Genomic DNA, 25,032 nt, shown 5'->3' on the forward strand with positions numbered 1-25,032 from the left:
CCTACATACCCCGATTTTACTATATTCCGAGATCCGGATCACGATTCAAGTCTACCTGAGAATCCGAACCACCCTGTGAAGTTGATATATCAAGTTGTGAACCGTGAAAGGGTTGTAATCTCGGTGAAATAGTGTGCGACACATTTTTCCACAAGTCGAATGCATGTCGCTTCATACTAAGACCATGTCACGGTCAAATATGTGTGTTTTTCTGTCTCCAAGTCAGCTACCCCCACATTGAATGTACAGAGTCGGTGCATGTATGAGACTTCAGAACATGAATTTGTAATCCATGATGCTTGTAGTGCCGACCATGATGTTATCCATGATGTATGTAATGTCACACACCTCGTTTACGCGAATACTTGGTATCTATGAACAATCGTGAAGTATACTGGATGTGTAATGTCTTGTTATTTTCATGGAAACATGGAGGTGTAACATGTTTGAATATTGTTCATTGGTTTGTCGATTCAGAGTTGATATCCGGATCCGGGTCCTAGTTTAAGTTTTAGAAAATATGATACCGACATCCCGACATCTTTCGAAAACAAAACCATGATCAATGCTTAAGAGACCATTTTTACTATTTTTCATTGCCATAAGTCATTCTGGACCGCGAAAACGCATTGTACGATATAGATGAAACTTATGCAAATCCTAGGATACTCATTTTCAAAGTAGCTTAGATCTCGAAATAAGCTCTGACTCGCTATTCTCCTCAAAGCATGGAATTATCACGAGTATCACCTTCGGTCACTGAAGAAAAGTATCAAATTATATCCGAAGCATATTCCTTGACCAGGAATTTTATCATGTACGAACTCGACGGCTCATGCGTTAAGGTAAATACGAAAGCAGAGAGAACCTTACGTCGAGTTGGGGATGAAATGTTCGAGCGACATCGAACTGTCCTAAACGCAGTCTCCAAACGTCTCCGCTATTGATGTCGAAGTCAATGAAAAATATAAAGAATATTTACCCGATGAGCGAATGTTCCTGATGATAGCTGATGAAATTTACAAAGATACCAAAGAAAATTGGGGTAGGATTGTCTCCATTTTTGTGGTCGGTAGCATTCTTGCTCGCAAGAACGAGGATGAACATCACGGGGACCATATAGAAGCTATCATACAGACAGTCGGAAATTACATTGCTAGCAGAAGACTAAAGTGGATTATGAAAAATGGAGGATGGGTAGGTGATTTACATGCTTTGCTTAGGAATTATAAATTATCTTTTAGCATGGATATATAGTGTATCTGCTCTCCAGAGCCCATATCATCTCTCGATGATGAAACTCAGCTTTACCCTCCAATTCGGTTCCCGACACGATAACTTTCCTCCGTACGATCATTAGGGCTTCTATTTTTGTTGCAGGATGGCTTTGTAGGATTCTTTGATAATACCGCTCTCGACTACAATAAAGTTTGGAAGGGACTCGTGTTTGTCGGAATCGGACTGACATCTATAGCAATGGCATTATCAAGATAATGGATGTTCGTAAGTAGTGTAATTAGTCGCTCGTGATTCGCAAAATACCGGAAACCAGAATGTTGTATATCGGAAGTGAGAAACAGTGTATTTTGAGCTAGCTAGCAGTCGAAAATCGGCCTACGGAGCTTCGAAAAAGCGTCATTGTGCGCTTCCCGCGATCGATTTTGAAAACAGGTGTTTTAATGCGAAGTCACCTACATATTCTGCGGAGACAAATGACTATGGTATCCTGTCCACTGAATCACTACGCGAATTGCTTCCTGTGGAACAGGTTGGTCTAGAAGCAATCCGTGAGCGTAAAACAGGTGTTTTAATGCGAAGCGACCTACATATTCTGCGGAGACAAATGACTATGGTATCCTGTCCACTATAGTGGTTGTATCGTGAATTGCTTCGCGTGGAACAGGTTGGTCTAAAAGCAATCGTGAGCGTACACAATACGAACCAAATACAACCGCTGAGCGCAAAACTGACTCACTGTGTTAAGTATATCACGAATCACATATGACACGAAAATATGCATCAACCATTGTGTATTGTGAAACAGTAGACACACATACATATCATTCTTGTAACTCTAGAATTCGAGTTAATTGGTCAATCTTTAATCTTCCATCCTGATTTTTGACGCGCGTTAGTGCATACTTTCTCCCTTTTTTTAAACCAGGCGAGGTCCATTGATCGAGTTTGACAGTTCCGGTGTCATCGCTTAACGTAAAACTATGTAGTTTGAGGTCTTCGCCATTGACGGGGATGGATTTTTCCTCGTGGTCGGTACATATCGCATTGATTGAAATATATTTTTCGCTGCCTATGGTGTTACAGCTTACAACGGCGTATTCGTCTGGGGTGTGTTTTGATCTGCCATGAATAGTAACAGACGAACTCCGACCTAGTAGCAAAGTAGGTTCCCCTGTGAACTTATCGAGTCGAGCCCAGGCTGTTTTGATGAGTAGTCGCTTGCGTTTTCTAAAAGCTTTTTCGATGGCTTTGAACAGTTCTTGGTTGAAACAAGTGAAGGGTATAGTATTGTTGTCGTTGTCTATAAATACACCTTTCAGGTAACTACTAACGAGTCCCTTTTTCGGGGAGGAAACAAACTTTACTGCAAGCGCAGGTCCGATGATTTTCCAATGGTCAATCCTTGTATACTATCCATTGCCATGATGTCCAGATAATGATCATTGTCGCGGGGTTACCGTATTTTATAGACCTAGTCACGTGACCATAAAGGCGTAGTTACTCGGTTTAGAAGTTTGATGAATCGCCTGAACAGACTTGGTTTGAAATAATCCTTGCAGGAATTCTGTAAATAAAATCATAGTGATGAGCTAGCTAGCAGTCGAAAATCGGCCTATGGAGCTTCGGAAAAGCGTCATTGTGCGTTTCATGGACGCGCATTGTGTATTTCGCCGAGCTAATTATATTGTATAACGTGCATATGGTTGATTTTCCACGATCGGTTTTGAAAACAGGTGTTTTTAATGTGTAGTGACCTACATATTATGTGCAACAAATGACTCTGACATCCTGCCGAGACCAATAAATACCTGTGGTAAATGTGATACCGGGGATCAACGTTTGACAAGCTGCATGTGTAGAGTTAACCATGCACGCGTTAAAATGCACGGCCCTTGCGCTAAGTAGGCATGATAAGTCTACAATCGCTCAACACCCAACATGACTCTGTATGACAAAATTATTACGCGTGGATATACAATCACTGTGTTAATTTTCACATCCGAAATCCAGATGATCTTATCTCAAGCGAATCCATGTGATATATTGCAATATATCGTGATGCTGTGTTGCAGAATCTTATGATGTGATTATCAGCTAATATTTCACAAACCTAATCGTTTACACTAATCAAGGCCATCGAACAGCAGTATCAAGGGTTGAAACCATGCCACTAGTTCAATGATCCGGTTTTTTCCTGTGTCAAAATTGAGTTTCTGGATATGGTATCACCTTTGCGTCCCAACATGTTACAACCCAACAGATTCAATTACTGAAATATCACTTGCACCTTACTCGACAAACTCAAACAGTGCATGTATGTATATGATGAAAAAAAAAGGTTGCATGAGCATAAATCACTGTAACCAGCAACCTAAATAAATCCTGGTTATATTTATGTCCCAACGACCTGTCTTTTTTATTCAACTTTAAAAGGAGTTTATATTCTGTGGGACAAATGACTCGGGTGTCCTGTCGAGTATCGTAAATGTAATACGAGGAATCACCGTTTCGCAAGCCGGATGTCGGATCAATCGCTTACCGTTACCATGATAAATACAATCGCTCAACTGACTCGCTGTATGACAAGTATAGCTTCATTGGTGTGGATCTGTATCATACAAGTTATATTGTTTTCCCTGAAAGCGGCGTTTACTCACTTGGTTGATAGCTGCGTCATTTGACACACCACTGATTGGTTAATACTTAATTCCGTGCATCCTCTCTACGCCGCGTGCTAAATGTTTACAAGCACTTTAATCATCACGAAAGCAAATTGAAATATGTTTGCTACGTCGAGCTTATTCGGGTAGACTTGAGTTATAGGTAGAATACAGGACATCAAATAAATCGCAATATTGACTACTCCACAATCGGGTTAATGAGAATGGTATTGCTGTTCATAAGTTATTGCTAAAATCTTTCTATTTCTATCCACTTAAATATTTGTCATCAGAAAATTCGATCCACTAAAAGAACTTGATTTGGTAACATTAATTCGATTATTTTAGCAACTTGTCGTCAAATTGTAATCGAAATTCGACATCCTTAGCATGTATCGTTAGGTAAGCGTGCCATACTGGAAATATATCCATACATTCCTTCCAAAATACAGCATCGATTTCGATTTCAGAAGCATATACTTCCCCGAAACTATCCCAATCCAATTTTCTCCCTACAATGGCTTTCTATAACGCGATGAATGACCTATATTCTGGATAATCAGTTTATTTACATTTTTTTTCTCAATTTTTCGAACCACCTGTCTTACAATGACACAAGTATGATAGCGATGACATGGTAATAATAGAATCGCGGCAGGGATCCCCTCCACAATGTAAATGGTTATTACTCATTACTATCTTCATATGAAACACCTAATTACAAGATTCCAAAGGTACAGAAAAGTTTAGGTCGAAATAAATAATTGACTTCATTCTATATTCTACTGCTACAAAACCGAGATTGGTTGGTTACACACCGTAAACCTAACGCTATACATTGTAGTCGAGCAATCTCGAGCTTGAATATGTCAAGACCTCTGATTATTTCTATCTGGCGTGTCGGAATATTCAAATAATCCAACAATGAAATTATTGCTTAAAAAAGATCACTGCTTCAGTTTATCTGGCACGTATCATTATTTTATCCGACTTATCGAAATATTGAAAATAATCCAACACAAAAATCACATTGGAATTTTATTGGAATGAATATTCATTTTATTTTCTGATCATTAATTAATGACGATATACCACATATACTAAAGGTGATAAGAGGATGTACCATCAATCAATACTTATGGATCATGATGAAGTTGAAATTCCTTATGGAATCCATCATAAAACTACGACCGAATTGGATGTAAAGAATATTGTGAATGGTCTCATGGAGAACTCTCGCATGTACGAGTTAGAATTCCGCCAAAGCCATCTTAATGAGAACCTTGTAAAGATGATATTGGACCAAATTCGCGAATTTGCATTTGAGGTAAACATATTCACACATTTCGCTCACAGTCACTGAGCAAGTGAACATTATAAACCACGTTCAATTTAAGCATGTTATCCGTATAATATACAGAGGTGGCTTAAATAAAAAACTTTCATAATGACCGCATTGTTTCATATTGATATTGTTATTACGGGCGAATTGAAGGTATCGTACCGAACAATGCTTAATTGCGCACCAGTGTAGCCATTTATCGCAATAGTCGTACTAGAGACTAGTGAGAGTTGATGAGGGGGTTGATTATTCATCACCTCAATTACTGCTTTACGGAGGAAAGTTTTGCATTTGTAAAGGTCCGAATAAAAAAACTCAGCGTCACAGCCCACGAGGGCATTGACAACCTCTTGCCAGCCATCTGCGAGTTGATGAACGAGTGTGGTTCGACAGAACTCAATCTGGGAGAGAGTAGCGGATCTAGCGATTTTCTGCTCGTTTTGAGTCAACTTATCAGGCAGCATCAGGTATTGGCGATGGAAAAATCCGGAGACTAAACTAGTATAAATCCTTTCCAAATGAGATCTTCCCATATAGCCTAGGTGAAATTGGAAAAACTCGATCTCAGCTACGGCGAAAACATCGACTTTACGCAACTCGAGACTATTATTTCAAGCGATCTAACCTGTTTGTCACTTGTGAACTCGCACTTGCAGTCAAAGAATTTTGTCGCCATGCAGGTCAAAAACAGTTAGGTATGGGTCTTGGGGGATTGTTGTTGAGTAGTGGTCAAGAGTCACATTCTTTATTGGTGGTTGCACAGAGTTCATTTGAGACGAATCATAGAAATTCTATTTTATCTCAGAACATTTCACCAATCTATTATGACGGGACTGGCTAATCAACATTTCTCTGTTATAACTTTGTAGTGTTTATCTTCATCTCTGATTAATTGTGGTCGTAAATTGTTAGTTTCTCATATTCGTTTACCTACAATATCTTGACATCAGTTATAATCATTTGGATGAAGAGTGTATGAATGCACTGCCGCCCTTATTTTCTAAAGACAAAGTGGTTACTCTTGTGATGAAAGGATGCGACCTTACACCCGATGAAATCGATGCTTTTGAATGTTTTGGTGAAATCGAGGTAGCCACTCGTTTCCACAATTTTGCGTGTCTTTTTCAGAATAATTTACTGTATTTTGTAGGTTGAAAAACTCGATCTAAGTTACAATACGGATTTGGAACCGGTAGGATTGCAAGAAATCGGACGCTTCGTGAAAAGGCATAACACGAAGGAAGTTCGACTCTCAGCTTGCGAATTGGATGAACAGTCACTAGCGTCGTTGAATAATGGTCTCGGAAATCATAAGGTGATCCATTTTAGCTATAGATCTGTCTTGTTTTCTTACAAGTGAAATAATAAAGCATAATGTAATACTAATGTGGGTTCCAATCATATAGTCAGGCATGGCATTTCATTTTTTGCGAGCGAATTTATCATCAATAAGGCATTCCTGATCACGTCTGGCGATAAAAAAGTGTCATTGCTTCTAAGCGGAAGGTTTTCTATAGCTTATTCATATTAATGGTAGTTTCGATAGTTTCTTCAATATCCTATCGACGCTCATTATTTTTTCTGTATTACACTAGTTTTGCGATGAGGCGCCGAAATTGATCAAATTGCTCTGTCGCCGATAAATATTGTTATTACAGCAACTGAGTGGTTTGTAGCGCCGTAAAATATCTGAACATCACACTATGTTATAGCTGCATTCGCTGGATTTGAGTAGAAATCCTGAAATTTCCTCCAGCTACAAAACAGTAACTGAAATCCTGCACAAAACCCGCGTTGAAGAATTCGATCTGAGTAATTGCAAGATGCTTTCCATACAAATAAGGAATCTTAGCGAAGAGATGGGGGAGCGATGCCCTACAGTGAGTTCTTTCTGCTCTCTCATGGATCTCAATAAAGCAATGTAGTTTAGATTTCGTTACTGAAATTGATCTAAACCGCCTAATATTCAATTATTCAATGAACAGCTAAAGGTATTCGACCTCAGTGACAGCGATAGAACAAGAATCGACGAGGAATATGTGACTATCATTCAGAGCTTCGTGAAATATCATCCTGAATGTCGCCAACTCAAACTGATTTTACCGCGCTTGAATGGCGTAGACAGGGAAACTTTAAGGAAGCAATTGTATTCGTCCGGTAAGACGACATTTCCGCATAAATATGCATCTATACATTGAAATTTGGTGCCCTTATTCCTTCACTTTATATTACTTATCGTGTTCGCTACGGCTTGATAAAATTTCATGTCTCTGTGTTAATTAAAGCATGAATTAAAGCACCACAATCACAACCTAATTGAAACCACGAGTCTGCAACCAATATTCTGATTTTGTTGAACAGTTATAGTTAATAAATATTTTTATTGGTATCATTATGATAACAATATCTTCGAGACCTGTGTATGGCATACCCGGGAACCGTATTATAAAATTGTACCGATTTGACAGAATGCATAGAGTTGAGATGTTTCGATTCTAATTACATGTGGTATTATATGGGTTTCGTAAAACGAGACATACAATGCGATTTCCTAAAAGGTTCATCTCTTTTTGCGTTGCTTTAGACCGGACGCGTATAATATACACATTTGGATAACGATTTTCTTTCATCACATGAACAATATGTTCAGTGTTCACCCACGCGATAAAGCAAATCAGTAGTCCACATAAGACTTGCAAATGTTTATCACACTCATAATAGTACACTAACGGCAACTATAGTCGGCGATATACTGCAGGTTTCGATGTGATCGGCTGACCAATGATAAATCGCGCATAGCACTCACATCAGTGCAATAATTGGCTTCAGGTGTTTGGTAGGTATTTCATTACGACGGAAGCACGTGAACCGAAGTTTTGGTCGTGATTAATAGTGACCGAGCTGTAAACTATGGTTGTGTTTAATCTGTGTGTGTGTGTGTGAGAGTGTATGTGTGTGTGTGTACGACTGTGAAGCTACAATCTACGATATCATCCCCGTGCTTCACTTGTTAAGATCCGTGCTTAGCATTTTCGAGACGCATTACGACTGAATTTGCAATCTCGCTAGTTTTACGAACCGGTATATGCTTGTGTCGCGACAATGATCAGTGGATGATCATGATCAAGCTTCGAAAATGGATGAACACGTGTTTTCAAGCTTGTTAACAACTCATGAGTGTGCACTTGTCAGTTAGTTTGCTCACACGTAAATAATAGAGATTTTCGCTGCGCAGGGAAGATGTTGTTTAAATCTTTATAAACCAATTCACATTGCATACAATCCTTACCGCTTCGAACTCGGAAAGTCAATTTGGTAAACTCAATCACCAGATCCGATAATCACCTGAAGCGATAAACCAAAACCAACAAATAATGTATAGCTTCAACTAGGCCCACATGTCGATACACTGTCAATACGAAAAGTTACAATGTGTATGATGCTACAAATTCCGTGTGTTCCATTCTGGTTCAGCTCATTCATAAAAAGTATTTGAAGAAATTGTTGCTTGTGCAGTTATGGTGTGAAAACTGGATGTAAATAAAGCTTGATGGATGCTATCTCGTTCTGGAAGTATATTGATTCTATCACCATGTATGCATGGTTACCATATTTGACTGTGAATATATCACCCCCTTGTGCTGTTCACTGTATCGATAGCATCACTGTTAAATTTGCTCGAATAACTATGTATCATGATGGACAAATATGACTGATTGCATTCTAGATCTACAAGTCTTCCGCCGTCTATTCACCAGATTGAATTTACAAAATCGATTTTATTGATCTCGCGATGCAAGTTTGGAGCTCGTGAAAATTAATTTTCAATATATTATGGTGCACAACATCGGTGGAATCATAATTAACTCTCATGGCAATGCGGTAATCGTTTGAGCTGCAACCTTGTTGTGTAATTATTACAGACAGTAAACTATCGACTGTAAAACATTTGTACAGTAACAATTCTATCGTATTAATGTCGGTGACCTCAAGCATACATGATGATAGAATCAATATACTTCCAGAACGAGATAGCATCCATCAAGCTTTATTTACATCCAGTTTTCACACCATAACTGCACAAGCAACAATTTCTTCAAATACTTTGTATGAATGAGCTGAACCAGAATGGAACACACGGAATTTGTAGCATCATACACATTGTAACTTTTCGTATTGACAGTGTATCGACATGTGGGCCTAGTTGAAGCTATACATTATTTGTTGGTTTTGGTTTATCGCTTCAGGTGATTATCGGATCTGGTGATTGAGTTTACCAAATTGACTTTCCGAGTTCGAAGCGGTAAGGATTGTATGCAATGTGAATTGGTTTATAAAGATTTAAACAACATCTTCCCTGCGCAGCGAAAATCTCTATTATTTACGTGTGAGCAAACTAACTGACAAGTGCACACTCATGAGTTGTTAACAAGCTTGAAAACACGTGTTCATCCATTTTCGAAGCTTGATCATGATCATCCACTGATCATTGTCGCGACACAAGCATATACCGGTTCGTAAAACTAGCGAGATTGCAAATTCAGTCGTAATGCGTCTCGAAAATGCTAAGCACGGATCTTAACAAGTGAAGCACGGGGATGATATCGTAGATTGTAGCTTCACAGTCGTACACACACACACATACACTCTCACACACACACACACACACAGATTAAACACAACCATAGTTTACAGCTCGGTCACTATTAATCACGACCAAAACTTCGGTTCACGTGCTTCCGTCGTAATGAAATACCTACCAAACACCTGAAGCCAATTATTGCACTGATGTGAGTGCTATGCGCGATTTATTATTGGTCAGCCGATCACATCGAAACCTGCAGTATATCGCCGACTATAGTTGCCGTTAGTGTACTATTATGAGTGTGATAAACATTTGCAAGTCTTATGTGGACTACTGATTTGCTTTATCGCGTGGGTGAACACTGAACATATTGTTCATGTGATGAAAGAAAATCGTTATCCAAATGTGTATATTATACGCGTCCGGTCTAAAGCAACGCAAAAAGAGATGAACCTTTTAGGAAATCGCATTGTATGTCTCGTTTTACGAAACCCATATAATACCACATGTAATTAGAATCGAAACATCTCAACTCTATGCATTCTGTCAAATCGGTACAATTTTATAATACGGTTCCCGGGTATGCCATACACAGGTCTCGAAGATATTGTTATCATAATGATACCAATAAAAATATTTATTAACTATAACTGTTCAACAAAATCAGAATATTGGTTGCAGACTCGTGGTTTCAATTAGGTTGTGATTGTGGTGCTTTAATTCATGCTTTAATTAACACAGAGACATGAAATTTTATCAAGCCGTAGCGAACACGATAAGTAATATAAAGTGAAGGAATAAGGGCACCAAATTTCAATGTATAGATCAGTGGTTCTCAACCGGTGTGCCGCGGCACACTAGTGTGCCAATTGGACTGCTCAGGTGTGCCGCGAGCAAATTATGTCGAAGTATAACAAAAATCCAAATTTTGAGTATGTCATTGTTGGTTTTTCTATTGAATTTACCCGATGTACAATTCGATGCAGTGAACAGATGTAAGGATGTCGAGACGACGATAGTTACAGTATCTCAATCTAGTATCTCAATCTGGCGCCCCCATTAGGTCATGGATTGGCGCTTTGAGCACAGCAACGTTTAGGGGCGGAGAATCTCATAAATCTGCGACGCTTCATAACTTGCTACTGCATTGCCATGAGTCAAACTGGGGCCTCCACCGTCAATGGGTGTGATACGCCAGTTTGCCCACATATAGTAGCATTTGGGACGGTGATAACTTAACTCGGACCATTGTACCGTGCTATTGAGGTGTGGCCGAAGGTGTTCAGCTTTTACTTGTCACCCCCATCAGAACCGGAGACAGAACAGGGACATGACGCAGGTTGAGGATCTTTTTCTGTTTCTATTTGTAGTATTAATCTTGCCACGTTTCCGCCATCGATGATCAATTGATCATTTTAGATCAGTCCGATATTACTTATTTTGATTCCTGAGATGCCAACTAATAGAACGGCCCACTTTTTGTAAGACACTGCTTTTGCAGACCGGAAGACGAGTATGAGCCTATATAAACCCCCAACACCTAGGAAGGCATTTTCACCATCCAGATATGAACTCATTTGGAAGTGATTTTCACGTTTGCAAATTAGAATTGCCAACATAGATATTAACATTGCGATTGTTAGGTAGCGTGCCAGCACTGCAGGTAAAATGTAGGCTCAGGGCGCAACGTTTTGTTGCAGGCGAAAAATTTGAGAATTGAAAAGTAAGATAATCAAATTATATCAGTTAACAAATTTCCCCGCCGCTGAGGCTTATTATCTCGGTTTATTGAAACTACAATTGAACTGCAGGTGGCTGCCAGTAACACTAGTGAGGTATTGCTATCCTCACCGGCGCTATTACACTATCTGCGCGGAAATGCTTTGTCATCCACGTAAATACACCTCTACGCCTCTGTATTAATTAGTGGCGATCGTGATTGGACTCCTCGATGCGACGGTTAATTACATCGACAATGCGGTAGTGGGCAGACTTTATTGCCAAGCCAATCTTAAGAAATTAGGCTCAGCCTGAAGTTTGAACGAGATCTCAGCAGGCCAGTTACGTGGTAACAGAGGTTATAGCTGATAATTCAAAATCTGACACGGAAGCGGAGAAAGTTCTTCTTCCGGCCTGCAATAAAATTGTAAAAACGTGGTTGGGAAGAATGGAAAACGATTTCCATGTCAAATGATACACTACCATTCATAGACGTATTTGTGACATGTCAGTTGAGATAGAAGAAAACTTAGTATCTTGTTTGAAGCAGAGAAAAGCCTATTTGAGCGCTCCGAAAAGGTAGAAGTACTTCGTCAGTGACCACCTCTGTAAGACTGTGATTGCTGCTATACGCATTTTCGTAGTTTGCCTGTGCCGTAAGCCAAAAGAGTTCAGAACCATTGTGCTAGTGTGCCGCGAACTATTCTTCATTTTCAAAGTGTGCCGCGAGGTCAAAAAGGTTGAGAACCACTGGTATAGATGCATATTTATGCGGAAATGTCGTCTTACCGGACGAATACAATTGCTTCCTTAAAGTTTCCCTGTCTACGCCATTCAAGCGCGGTAAAATCAGTTTGAGTTGGCGACATTCAGGATGATATTTCACGAAGCTCTGAATGATAGTCACATATTCCTCGTCGATTCTTGTTCTATCGCTGTCACTGAGGTCGAATACCTTTAGCTGTTCATTGAATAATTGAATATTAGGCGGTTTAGATCAATTTCAGTAACGAAATCTAAACTACATTGCTTTATTGAGATCCATGAGAGAGCAGAAAGAACTCACTGTAGGGCATCGCTCCCCCATCTCTTCGCTAAGATTCCTTATTTGTATGGAAAGCATCTTGCAATTACTCAGATCGAATTCTTCAACGCGGGTTTTGTGCAGGATTTCAGTTACTGTTTTGTAGCTGGAGGAAATTTCAGGATTTCTACTCAAATCCAGCGAATGCAGCTATAACATAGTGTGATGTTCAGATATTTTACGGCGCTACAAACCACTCAGTTGCTGTAATAACAATATTTATCGGCGACAGAGCAATTTGATCAATTTCGGCGCCTCATCGCAAAACTAGTGTAATACAGAAAAAATAATGAGCGTCGATAGGATATTGAAGAAACTATCGAAACTACCATTAATATGAATAAGCTATAGAAAACCTTCCGCTTAGAAGCAATGACACTTTTTTATCGCCAGACGTGATCAGGAATGCCTTATTGATGATAAATTCGCTCGCAAAAAATGAAATGCCATGCCTGACTATATGATTGGAACCCACATTAGTATTACATTATGCTTTATTATTTCACTTGTAAGAAAACAAGACAGATCTATAGCTAAAATGGATCACCTTATGATTTCCGAGACCATTATTCAACGACGCTAGTGACTGTTCATCCAATTCGCAAGCTGAGAGTCGAACTTCCTTCGTGTTATGCCTTTTCACGAAGCGTCCGATTTCTTGCAATCCTACCGGTTCCAAATCCGTATTGTAACTTAGATCGAGTTTTTCAACCTACAAAATACAGTAAATTATTCTGAAAAAGACACGCAAAATTGTGGAAACGAGTGGCTACCTCGATTTCACCAAAACATTCAAAAGCATCGATTTCATCGGGTGTAAGGTCGCATCCTTTCATCACAAGAGTAACCACTTTGTCTTTAGAAAATAAGGGCGGCAGTGCATTCATACACTCTTCATCCAAATGATTATAACTGATGTCAAGATATTGTAGGTAAACGAATATGAGAAACTAACAATTTACGACCACAATTAATCAGAGATGAAGATAAACACTACAAAGTTATAACAGAGAAATGTTGATTAGCCAGTCCCGTCATAATAGATTGGTGAAATGTTCTGAGATAAAATAGAATTTCTATGATTCGTCTCAAATGAACTCTGTGCAACCACCAATAAAGAATGTGACTCTTGACCACTACTCAACAACAATCCCCCAAGACCCATACCTAACTGTTTTTGACCTGCATGGCGACAAAATTCTTTGACTGCAAGTGCGAGTTCACAAGTGACAAACAGGTTAGATCGCTTGAAATAATAGTCTCGAGTTGCGTAAAGTCGATGTTTTCGCCGTAGCTGAGATCGAGTTTTTCCAATTTCACCTAGGCTATATGGGAAGATCTCATTTGGAAAGGATTTATACTAGTTTAGTCTCCGGATTTTTCCATCGCCAATACCTGATGCTGCCTGATAAGTTGACTCAAAACGAGCAGAAAATCGCTAGATCCGCTACTCTCTCCCAGATTGAGTTCTGTCGAACCACACTCGTTCATCAACTCGCAGATGGCTGGCAAGAGGTTGTCAATGCCCTCGTGGGCTGTGACGCTGAGTTTTTTTATTCGGACCTTTACAAATGCAAAACTTTCCTCCGTAAAGCAGTAATTGAGGTGATGAATAATCAACCCCCTCATCAACTCTCACTAGTCTCTAGTACGACTATTGCGATAAATGGCTACACTGGTGCGCAATTAAGCATTGTTCGGTACGATACCTTCAATTCGCCCGTAATAACAATATCAATATGAAACAATGCGGTCATTATGAAAGTTTTTTATTTAAGCCACCTCTGTATATTATACGGATAACATGCTTAAATTGAACGTGGTTTATAATGTTCACTTGCTCAGTGACTGTGAGCGAAATGTGTGAATATGTTTACCTCAAATGCAAATTCGCGAATTTGGTCCAATATCATCTTTACAAGGTTCTCATTAAGATGGCTTTGGCGGAATTCTAACTCGTACATGCGAGAGTTCTCCATGAGACCATTCACAATATTCTTTACATCCAATTCGGTCGTAGTTTTATGATGGATTCCATAAGGAATTTCAACTTCATCATGATCCATAAGTATTGATTGATGGTACATCCTCTTATCACCTTTAGTATATGTGGTATATCGTCATTAATTAATGATCAGAAAATAAAATGAATATTCATTCCAATAAAATTCCAATGTGATTTTTGTGTTGGATTATTTTCAATATTTCGATAAGTCGGATAAAATAATGATACGTGCCAGATAAACTGAAGCAGTGATCTTTTTTAAGCAATAATTTCATTGTTGGATTATTTGAATATTCCGACACGCCAGATAGAAATAATCAGAGGTCTTGACATATTCAAGCTCGAGATTGCTCGACTACAATGTATAGCGTTAGGTTTACGGTGTGTAACCAACCAATCTCGGTTTTGTAGCAGTAGAATATAGAATGAAGTCAATTATTTATTTCGACCTAAACTTTTCTGTACCTTTGGAATCTTGTAATTAGGTGTTTCATATGAAGATAGTAATGAGTAATAACCATTTACATTGTGGAGGGGATCCCTGCCGCGATTCTATTATTACCATGTCATCGCTATCATACTTGTGTCATTGTAAGACAGGTGGTTCGAAAAATTGAGAAAAAAAATGTAAATAAACTGATTATCCAGAATATAGGTCATTCATCGCGTTATAGAAAGCCATTGTAGGGAGAAAATTGGATTGGGATAGTTTCGGGGAAGTATATGCTTCTGAAATCGAAATCGATGCTGTATTTTGGAAGGAATGTATGGATATATTTCCAGTATGGCACGCTTACCTAACGATACATGCTAAGGATGTCGAATTTCGATTACAATTTGACGACAAGTTGCTAAAATAATCGAATTAATGTTACCAAATCAAGTTCTTTTAGTGGATCGAATTTTCTGATGACAAATATTTAAGTGGATAGAAATAGAAAGATTTTAGCAATAACTTATGAACAGCAATACCATTCTCATTAACCCGATTGTGGAGTAGTCAATATTGCGATTTATTTGATGTCCTGTATTCTACCTATAACTCAAGTCTACCCGAATAAGCTCGACGTAGCAAACATATTTCAATTTGCTTTCGTGATGATTAAAGTGCTTGTAAACATTTAGCACGCGGCGTAGAGAGGATGCACGGAATTAAGTATTAACCAATCAGTGGTGTGTCAAATGACGCAGCTATCAACCAAGTGAGTAAACGCCGCTTTCAGGGAAAACAATATAACTTGTATGATACAGATCCACACCAATGAAGCTATACTTGTCATACAGCGAGTCAGTTGAGCGATTGTATTTATCATGGTAACGGTAAGCGATTGATCCGACATCCGGCTTGCGAAACGGTGATTCCTCGTATTACATTTACGATACTCGACAGGACACCCGAGTCATTTGTCCCACAGAATATAAACTCCTTTTGAAGTTGAATAAAAAAGACAGGTCGTTGGGACATAAATATAACCAGGATTTATTTAGGTTGCTGGTTACAGTGATTTATGCTCATGCAACCTTTTTTTTTCATCATATACATACATGCACTGTTTGAGTTTGTCGAGTAAGGTGCAAGTGATATTTCAGTAATTGAATCTGTTGGGTTGTAACATGTTGGGACGCAAAGGTGATACCATATCCAGAAACTCAATTTTGACACAGGAAAAAACCGGATCATTGAACTAGTGGCATGGTTTCAACCCTTGATACTGCTGTTCGATGGCCTTGATTAGTGTAAACGATTAGGTTTGTGAAATATTAGCTGATAATCACATCATAAGATTCTGCAACACAGCATCACGATATATTGCAATATATCACATGGATTCGCTTGAGATAAGATCATCTGTATTTCGGATGTGAAAATTAACACAGTGATTGTATATCCACGCGTAATAATTTTGTCATACAGAGTCATGTTGGGTGTTGAGCGATTGTAGACTTATCATGCCTACTTAGCGCAAGGGCCGTGCATTTTAACGCGTGCATGGTTAACTCTACACATGCAGCTTGTCAAACGTTGATCCCCGGTATCACATTTACCACAGGTATTTATTGGTCTCGGCAGGATGTCAGAGTCATTTGTTGCACATAATATGTAGGTCACTACACATTAAAAACACCTGTTTTCAAAACCGATCGTGGAAAATCAACCATATGCACGTTATACAATATAATTAGCTCGGCGAAATACACAATGCGCGTCCATGAAACGCACAATGACGCTTTTCCGAAGCTCCATAGGCCGATTTTCGACTGCTAGCTAGCTCATCACTATGATTTTATTTACAGAATTCCTGCAAGGATTATTTCAAACCAAGTCTGTTCAGGCGATTCATCAAACTTCTAAACCGAGTAACTACGCCTTTATGGTCACGTGACTAGGTCTATAAAATACGGTAACCCCGCGACAATGATCATTATCTGGACATCATGGCAATGGATAGTATACAAGGATTGACCATTGGAAAATCATCGGACCTGCGCTTGCAGTAAAGTTTGTTTCCTCCCCGAAAAAGGGACTCGTTAGTAGTTACCTGAAAGGTGTATTTATAGACAACGACAACAATACTATACCCTTCACTTGTTTCAACCAAGAACTGTTCAAAGCCATCGAAAAAGCTTTTAGAAAACGCAAGCGACTACTCATCAAAACAGCCTGGGCTCGACTCGATAAGTTCACAGGGGAACCTACTTTGCTACTAGGTCGGAGTTCGTCTGTTACTATTCATGGCAGATCAAAACACACCCCAGACGAATACGCCGTTGTAAGCTGTAACACCATAGGCAGCGAAAAATATATTTCAATCAATGCGATATGTACCGACCACGAGGAAAAATCCATCCCCGTCAATGGCGAAGACCTCAAACTACATAGTTTTACGTTAAGCGATGACACCGGAACTGTCAAACTCGATCAATGGACCTCGCCTGGTTTAAAAAAAGGGAGAAAGTATGCACTAACGCGCGTCAAAAATCAGGATGGAAGATTAAAGATTGACCAATTAACTCGAATTCTAGAGTTACAAGAATGATATGTATGTGTGTCTACTGTTTCACAATACACAATGGTTGATGCATATTTTCGTGTCATATGTGATTCGTGATATACTTAACACAGTGAGTCAGTTTTGCGCTGAGCGGTTGTATTTGGTTCGTATTGTGTACGCTCACGATTGCTTTTAGACCAACCTGTTCCACGCGAAGCAATTCACGATACAACCACTATAGTGGACAGGATACCATAGTCATTTGTCTCCGCAGAATATGTAGGTCGCTTCGCATTAAAACACCTGTTTTACGCTCACGGATTGCTTCTAGACCAACCTGTTCCACAGGAAGCAATTCGCGTAGTGATTCAGTGGACAGGATACCATAGTCATTTGTCTCCGCAGAATATGTAGGTGACTTCGCATTAAAACACCTGTTTTCAAAATCGATCGCGGGAAGCGCACAATGACGCTTTTTCGAAGCTCCGTAGGCCGATTTTCGACTGCTAGCTAGCTCAAAATACACTGTTTCTCACTTCCGATATACAACATTCTGGTTTCCGGTATTTTGCGAATCACGAGCGACTAATTACACTACTTTCGTATGTTTTGTCTCATGTAATATTTTAAGAATAAAATTCTTCATCGTTTAATCGCATCCATTTTACTGTAGGATGTATACAGTTCCTTCTGAGAATACTCGAAGGATTGCGCCATATGGAAACCTTCTTTATACTTTTAATTTTTTCAAATTTCTACAGATAACGCAGTCGAATACCGACTTTTACGCAAATCTGTTTTGCGAGAACATAACAGAGACCTACACATAGTCAATTTTATTTAAATGCATTGCGACGCTGTCACTTGGCTCTTAATTGGGTTGTTTCATCTGAAAGAAATAATTTTGTCTGTTATAATACTTTATTAGACTTGTATGGCGAGGCGTCTGGTATCGAGAAGTGAGATCGCAAGCAATCATTGAGTCAGTCGTGATGTCTGATTGGGAGTGTCGACCTCTTATATCCAGCAAGTGTAATGTGCCATATTAGGCCAAATATCGAAAGAAGCCCTCTATTCTTTTTTGAAATAATCAAGGTTTTATCAGGACTTCCCTTCATATAAACTCCAGCAGAATCACTAATAACCTCTCAAGTGTACTCAATTTACTCTAATTTGATACTCGTGTACCAAATCCCTATTTTCCGCAAGTATGATAGAGGCTATCGCTCGATACTCAACGATTCGTAATTTTGCTGGAATACAAGTACAATTAGTTTAAAGTAGTTTGAGGTTACGTTTGTATCACCTTGACATGTGCTATTATCAAAAAAATGCTTTTGCTAAACTCTTACACTTTCACTAAACTTCTACACTGAATCTTGTAAAGTAGATAGAAAAGTAAAACTATTAACATAAGGTAAGTGAGAAGCACGCAAATTTCGATTGCATACAAATACCACAAACTGAGCTAACTTCCAGAGTTGTTAAGTATAGAAGTACTCGTACGTCTTGAGAATACCCAAGTAGGTTTTTTGCCTACATGTACCAAATACTCTCAAGTCCTTATGATATTGGAGTACATCAACTTCATGATAGCTATAGTATTAAACAGAAATAGACCTAGAGTACTAACGTTTTTGTGCAGTGAGAGTTCGCAAATTATCGAAGTATTTTTGTTATTTTTATTGCGATAAGTCATTCTGCTGCGCAAAAATGCGTCGTAGGATATAGATGAAACTAGCACCACTCATCAAGACCGCTGATAACAGTACATTTCAACATTTAGTTGCAGTAAATTTCGAGTAAAGTACAAGAAGTGATGATTTCCGAGTGAGTTAAAAAGTAAGTATTGCAGGTATAGTTTACCTGAAAACCGAATACTCTGAAATAGAAGTAGATGCAGTGTAAATAGTTAATCACTTGATTAAGTATAGCGCAAACAGATAAAACCTATACTTAAGTACTACAAAATACACGAGTACTTCGCTATCGACTCCCTCCACGTAATAAGTGACTACGGTTTAAGACTGCTTTTACCGATACTCGTCAGTTTCCGTTTTAGATAGAATTCGGAAACCAAATAATTTCATAAACATAAGCTAATTAAATGAATTTACTCGAATGTACTATGCCGCGCTGATAAGATTAATTATAATATACTTATCATGTTAGAGCGATTTTTCTAGCGTAGAAAATCTTTAAAATGTAGTAAGCAGGCCAATATGAAGATATTCGTTGAGCTGAATAAACTTAAAAAATACTCTAGACTACTTTATCGGTACTTTACAGTTTCAGTTTTAGATAAAATTTGTCACTTTCACTCCTCACTATCTAAACATGTTTAGAATATATTATTTGCGATGATACGAACCCGTAAAGTACTCAAGTAGCTTTTCGTTGGATATAGATGAAACTGACACCACTCACCAAGACCACTGGCCCACTGACAAAAAGTACATTTCAACATTTTAGTAACAGTAAAGTCCTACTAAAGTACAAGAAGTCATGATTTCCGAGTGAGTTAAAAAGTAAGTATTGAAGGTATAGTTTGCTCGAAAACCGAAAAACTCTGAAATAGAAGTAGATGCAGTGTAAATAGTCAATCACTTCATTTAGTATAGCGCAAGCAGGCCAAACCTATACTTGAGTACTCCAAAATATACAAGTACTCCCTCCACGTAAAAAGCGACTAGGGTTTAGACTACTTTATCGGTACTTGACAGTTTTAGATAAAATTTGGTGAGACTTTAAATTTTAAAGTAGTTTGAGCTTACGTTTGTATCACCTTGACAAGTATCATTATCAGACATGAAAATGATACTATCACCTAATACAGAAGTTAACACACGTCAATATGCTTCGGAGTTCACGAGAAATTGCTTACTAAGAGAAGTATATTCTTGTATACACAATAGTGGAGAGAATCTTTAAAATGTAGTAAGCAGGTCGATGGGTATTCATTGAGTTGTATAAGCATAAAAAACATTCCCGCGCGCTCCTAAACCAATGAACAATATTCAAACATGTTACACCTCCATGTTTCCATGAAAATAACAAGACATTACACATCCAGTATACTTCACGATTGTTCATAGATACCAAGTATTCGCGTAAACGAGGTGTGTGACATTACATACATCATGGATAACATCATGGTCGGCACTACAAGCATCATGGATTACAAATTCATGTTCTGAAGTCTCATACATGCACCGACTCTGTACATTCAATGTGGGGGTAGCTGACTTGGAGACAGAAAAACACACATATTTGACCGTGACATGGTCTTAGTATGAAGCGACATGCATTCGACTTGTGGAAAAATGTGTCGCACACTATTTCACCGAGATTACAACCCTTTCACGGTTCACAACTTGATATATCAACTTCACAGGGTGGTTCGGATTCTCAGGTAGACTTGAATCGTGATCCGGATCTCGGAATATAGTAAAATCGGGGTATGTAGGATAATTACTCACTCACTACTCTATATGTTGGTGGTGGTCATACCCTGCAAACTTTTTTGCTGCGAACGTAGTGTTTCACCTTACATCAGTTGGTTCAATGTATGTATCGGGGTGTGAAAACTGTCGCTGTTTTGACTATGTGTCACAATCAATACCAAATACGAGAATTCGTTACTCGTCGAAACGCCGCAGTCAGACATCGTTAACAGCGATTCCGTGTATGGCAATCTTGAGTTCAATTGCGGTTTTGTGATGTTAACCAAGCGGCTGTGTTTCTGCGGTGTGAACACTGAATTCGTGTTGTTTCCCCGCAAGAGTGCGATGTCTATTTCACACCTAGAGCAATTATAAAACACATCTTCGAAACTTTTGGTCTAGTTCATCCGCTTGCATTTCGAAACGGACCATCACGACAAGACTCTAACCCACCACATCCGTGGTTTCAGTTGATCATATCGAAGAATATCATGTCCATCCGTGTTAGCACCCATAGATTTCGCCATCCTCACACGGTAGTGCTAAGACACAGACAAGACGCGGTGGTGGAAATATTGAAAATGAGAAAGCAGACCTTGGTGTCATTTGATTTGGATTTTACACCCGATGAACCCACCATTCGTACTGCGCATTGGGATGAGGATTCTATCATTGATGTCGAGGGAAAGGAGATGTACAGATTTGTTGGTGTCGTGAATATTCAACGAAAGTCTGGGTATATGGTTGTGCATGGTTCGCGTATTTGACTGATGTGGGTGTGGTTCCAATACGAGAGAGGTTTTGGTTGTGTGAGAGATGACATAGTTCCAGTCCAGTAACGCTGAGATATTTATTACGTCATTGCGTAAGTTGATTACTTTCAATTGCGTATTGCAGCATGTTCATGATTACGTCACATGCGATTACTTTAGATATTACGAGAGCGACTTTGCTTAGTTCCAGTAACGCTGAGATATGATTACGTCAACATTGCAGTTGAAGTAAGTGCAAGGCAATATACAACGTATAATATTTATTACATGATTATTCGCTGTACGCTGTAGATTGAATATGTCAAAGATTACTGCTAATGATATATACGTCATAATGGATCGAATTGACCTGATGAACTGGTATAGGTTTGCACGCGAAAAACTTGAGCTATCTGACAATGAAATTGCCGAATGTCAATACATGGATTGCTATAACTTAACCGAGCAACGATATCAAATGATACAGTTATGGATTCGTAAAAATGGTCGTTACGCCACAATGAACAAACTTGAAGAATTAGTTCACAGTTGTCAGATACTTTCAATCAGAACATGAATTTGTAATCCATGATGCTTGTAGTGCCGGCCATGATGTTATCCATGATGTATGTAATGTCACACACCTCGTTTACGCGAATACTTGGTATCTATGAACAATCGTGAAGTATACTGAATGTGTAATGTCTTGTTATTTTCATGGAAACACGGGGGTGTAACATGTTTGAATATTGTTCATTGGTTTGTAGATTCAGAGTTGATATCTCAAAAGTTGCTATTCTGAAAATTTTGTTAAGGTGATGGTTTGAAAACTTATACTTGAGCACTACGAAATGTACAAGTACTTTATCTTTACACGCCGTTTTTTGTAAAATGAATACTAATTTTATTGAAAAAATAAAAAGAGCGAAAAAAATTACATTTTATCTCGGAGCGCTTAAAGTCTGTCTCGCATTTAGTTGCCAGCTCTGAAAGCAAGCAAAGTTTGTGGTATTTGCGCAACATTGAAAATCGATAAATTGAGTTTGAGACCTCTGTACTAGAGAGTGACATTTTGAGGGTTTTGTTCGTAATGGTATTCATGCGATTTTACGGTAGCGTCTGCTGAGTGTTGAGTGCTGAGTCGAAGTAAAACTGCCTTACCCAGATAAACCGTGTACGATATTATTGAAAATACTCATGATATACTCATATATGACTATGAATAATGCTGCTACTTTGTCACTATGATGACATACTGTATATAGCAGTCATGATGAGATTGTGCATTTGCGCATTGCGCTTGACTCAAACTAAGTCATATGACTAGAGACTCAGATGGCCAAGACCGACATTTCATTGTATTAGTAGTATAAAATAGTAAAGTAACCACACTATTAGGATTTCGCCCATTGGTACTGGTACTGGAAAATGCAACCAGACACTGCTAAAAGTGAGGAAAATTAGCATATTATAAATATTGTAGCAAACAATACGTTCATTACCTATTTACACAACATAAAAATACCAATTCATGTCGTAGTAAGTAAGTTTATTGAACTCGTGCTTGATGAAAACGAATGGCGACAAGTATGCTGTTGTGTTTGAGTGGAAAATAATTATTTAGAGTAGTGACAGTTTGTGACCAACGAATGCAAATCGATCATGATATTACAATATACGCTTTCGTCAACATAACGACTTGGCGCAATAACTGGAATCTTGAAACTTGTTGCTTGTGAGATTTACAGCTGGTGCACAAAGAGGTTAGCGACCATTTTGTACGATAGTAGCTATACGCGGTACGCTGTCGATTTTTCATATATCTTAATCCGAAGTGCATTGCTGTCGTTACGTATACTCGCAACGGGATCGAGCATTATCATACGTAGTTCGAAATCGCTACTTCTATACATTAATTCAAAGTAGGCTATTTGTCAGTCATCGCAGCACCGCTCATATTGCGCGCTATTTATTTATTTCACGGATAACGAATTACTCCTGCTTTTATCAGAGGATACATTCCCGGGGTTTGCCTAATAACAATACTTAGTTCAGATTAATAAAAGTATAGTGATTGAAAATAGATCACTGGATTATAGTTTACAGAAAACTCCACAATTCTATGTGACGTCCTTGCATACCAACAACCTTCGAGCTATTCGCCACCTCATAAACACTTGAGTAGGCCTACATTTGATTCGTGCGGGGAAAACCTAGTTAAATTTTCATATGCATTTAGTTTCCAACTCTGAAAGCGAGCTTAGTCTATGCTCAATAGCAATCGTTGCAGACTCTGAATGTTACCAAGGTCCTTATCACAAAGAATCATGCATCATAGAGATTTCAAAGTGCGGCTAATTTGTCCCTATCTTTATAACGTTAGGGATCGCGTACCTGCAGCGAAGGTGATTGTTTAATTATAGCGCCGAGAATTTGGCGCCTGCGGCTAGTCCGTTGGTATATTTGTGCTCATTTACGAAAAGTCCTTCTAGCACTGAATAGGTACGTTTCGAACGCAAGAACTCGAATCGCGGCTTAATATTATCAAGTCGCAGCGCTCAGAATCGCATTTTATATTAATTAAATAGTAATGATGTGTAGGAAAATAGGTCGTAAAATGTGGAGCCTGCAGAGACCGTAACTTGTAGGCCTATACATAAAATCAAGTTTAAAAATATGGACGGATGACATTAGTCCTAAATACACATAATAGAATAGCTGAGAAAAGTATCAACTACCGTATAATGAATGTTGTTTATCACTAATACAAATATACATAATATTTTGGGAATCGCTTGTATGCGTCTAATGAAAATAGGTCGTAAATTGTGGTTTAATGTTATGCAAAATGTTATTTATTTCTCGGAAGCAATTTATTCAATACATATTGCTAAATACACACAGAAAATCGGTATTGAAATTCATTGGGCGGATTATGTAGCAAGGGGCGTCCCATAGGTGCGGCAATGGGCGGATGATGTGGCAATGTAGGCGTGGCAATTAAGGCGACGTGGCCTTCTGGGATTGGCCTGCGTATATTTGATCAAACCCTACTACTGGTGCGCCGTGATATAAGTCGGCAGTTACGGAAAATAAGAAGGATATCGGCCTGGTGTAAATGACTATAGTAGTCGACAAACACCATGAATACCGCAAAACCGAGCAAAAAAATACTGGAAAAGAGAAGTCATAGGCATGATTGCAACGTCA

At 38.7% G+C, this 25,032-nt stretch overlaps 1 protein-coding gene and 1 long non-coding RNA gene across 3 annotated transcripts in view; both read left to right on the forward strand.

The window, feature by feature from the left end:
* LOC145451758 (uncharacterized) overlaps nt 1-25,032 on the forward strand; it is a 197,782-nt gene that overhangs the window by 128,706 nt on the left and 44,044 nt on the right. The window lies entirely within an intron of this gene.
* On the forward strand, nt 1,077-1,461 carry LOC145451744 (uncharacterized). Its single transcript, XR_013919023.1, has 2 exons — nt 1,077-1,197; nt 1,381-1,461. It is a non-coding gene; the product is annotated as an uncharacterized LOC145451744 (long non-coding RNA).

The sequence above is a fragment of the Botryllus schlosseri genome, chromosome 12 (assembly GCF_051294905.1).
Source record: "Botryllus schlosseri isolate E-star chromosome 12, Bs_hap1, whole genome shotgun sequence".
NCBI lineage: Eukaryota > Metazoa > Chordata > Ascidiacea > Stolidobranchia > Styelidae > Botryllus > Botryllus schlosseri.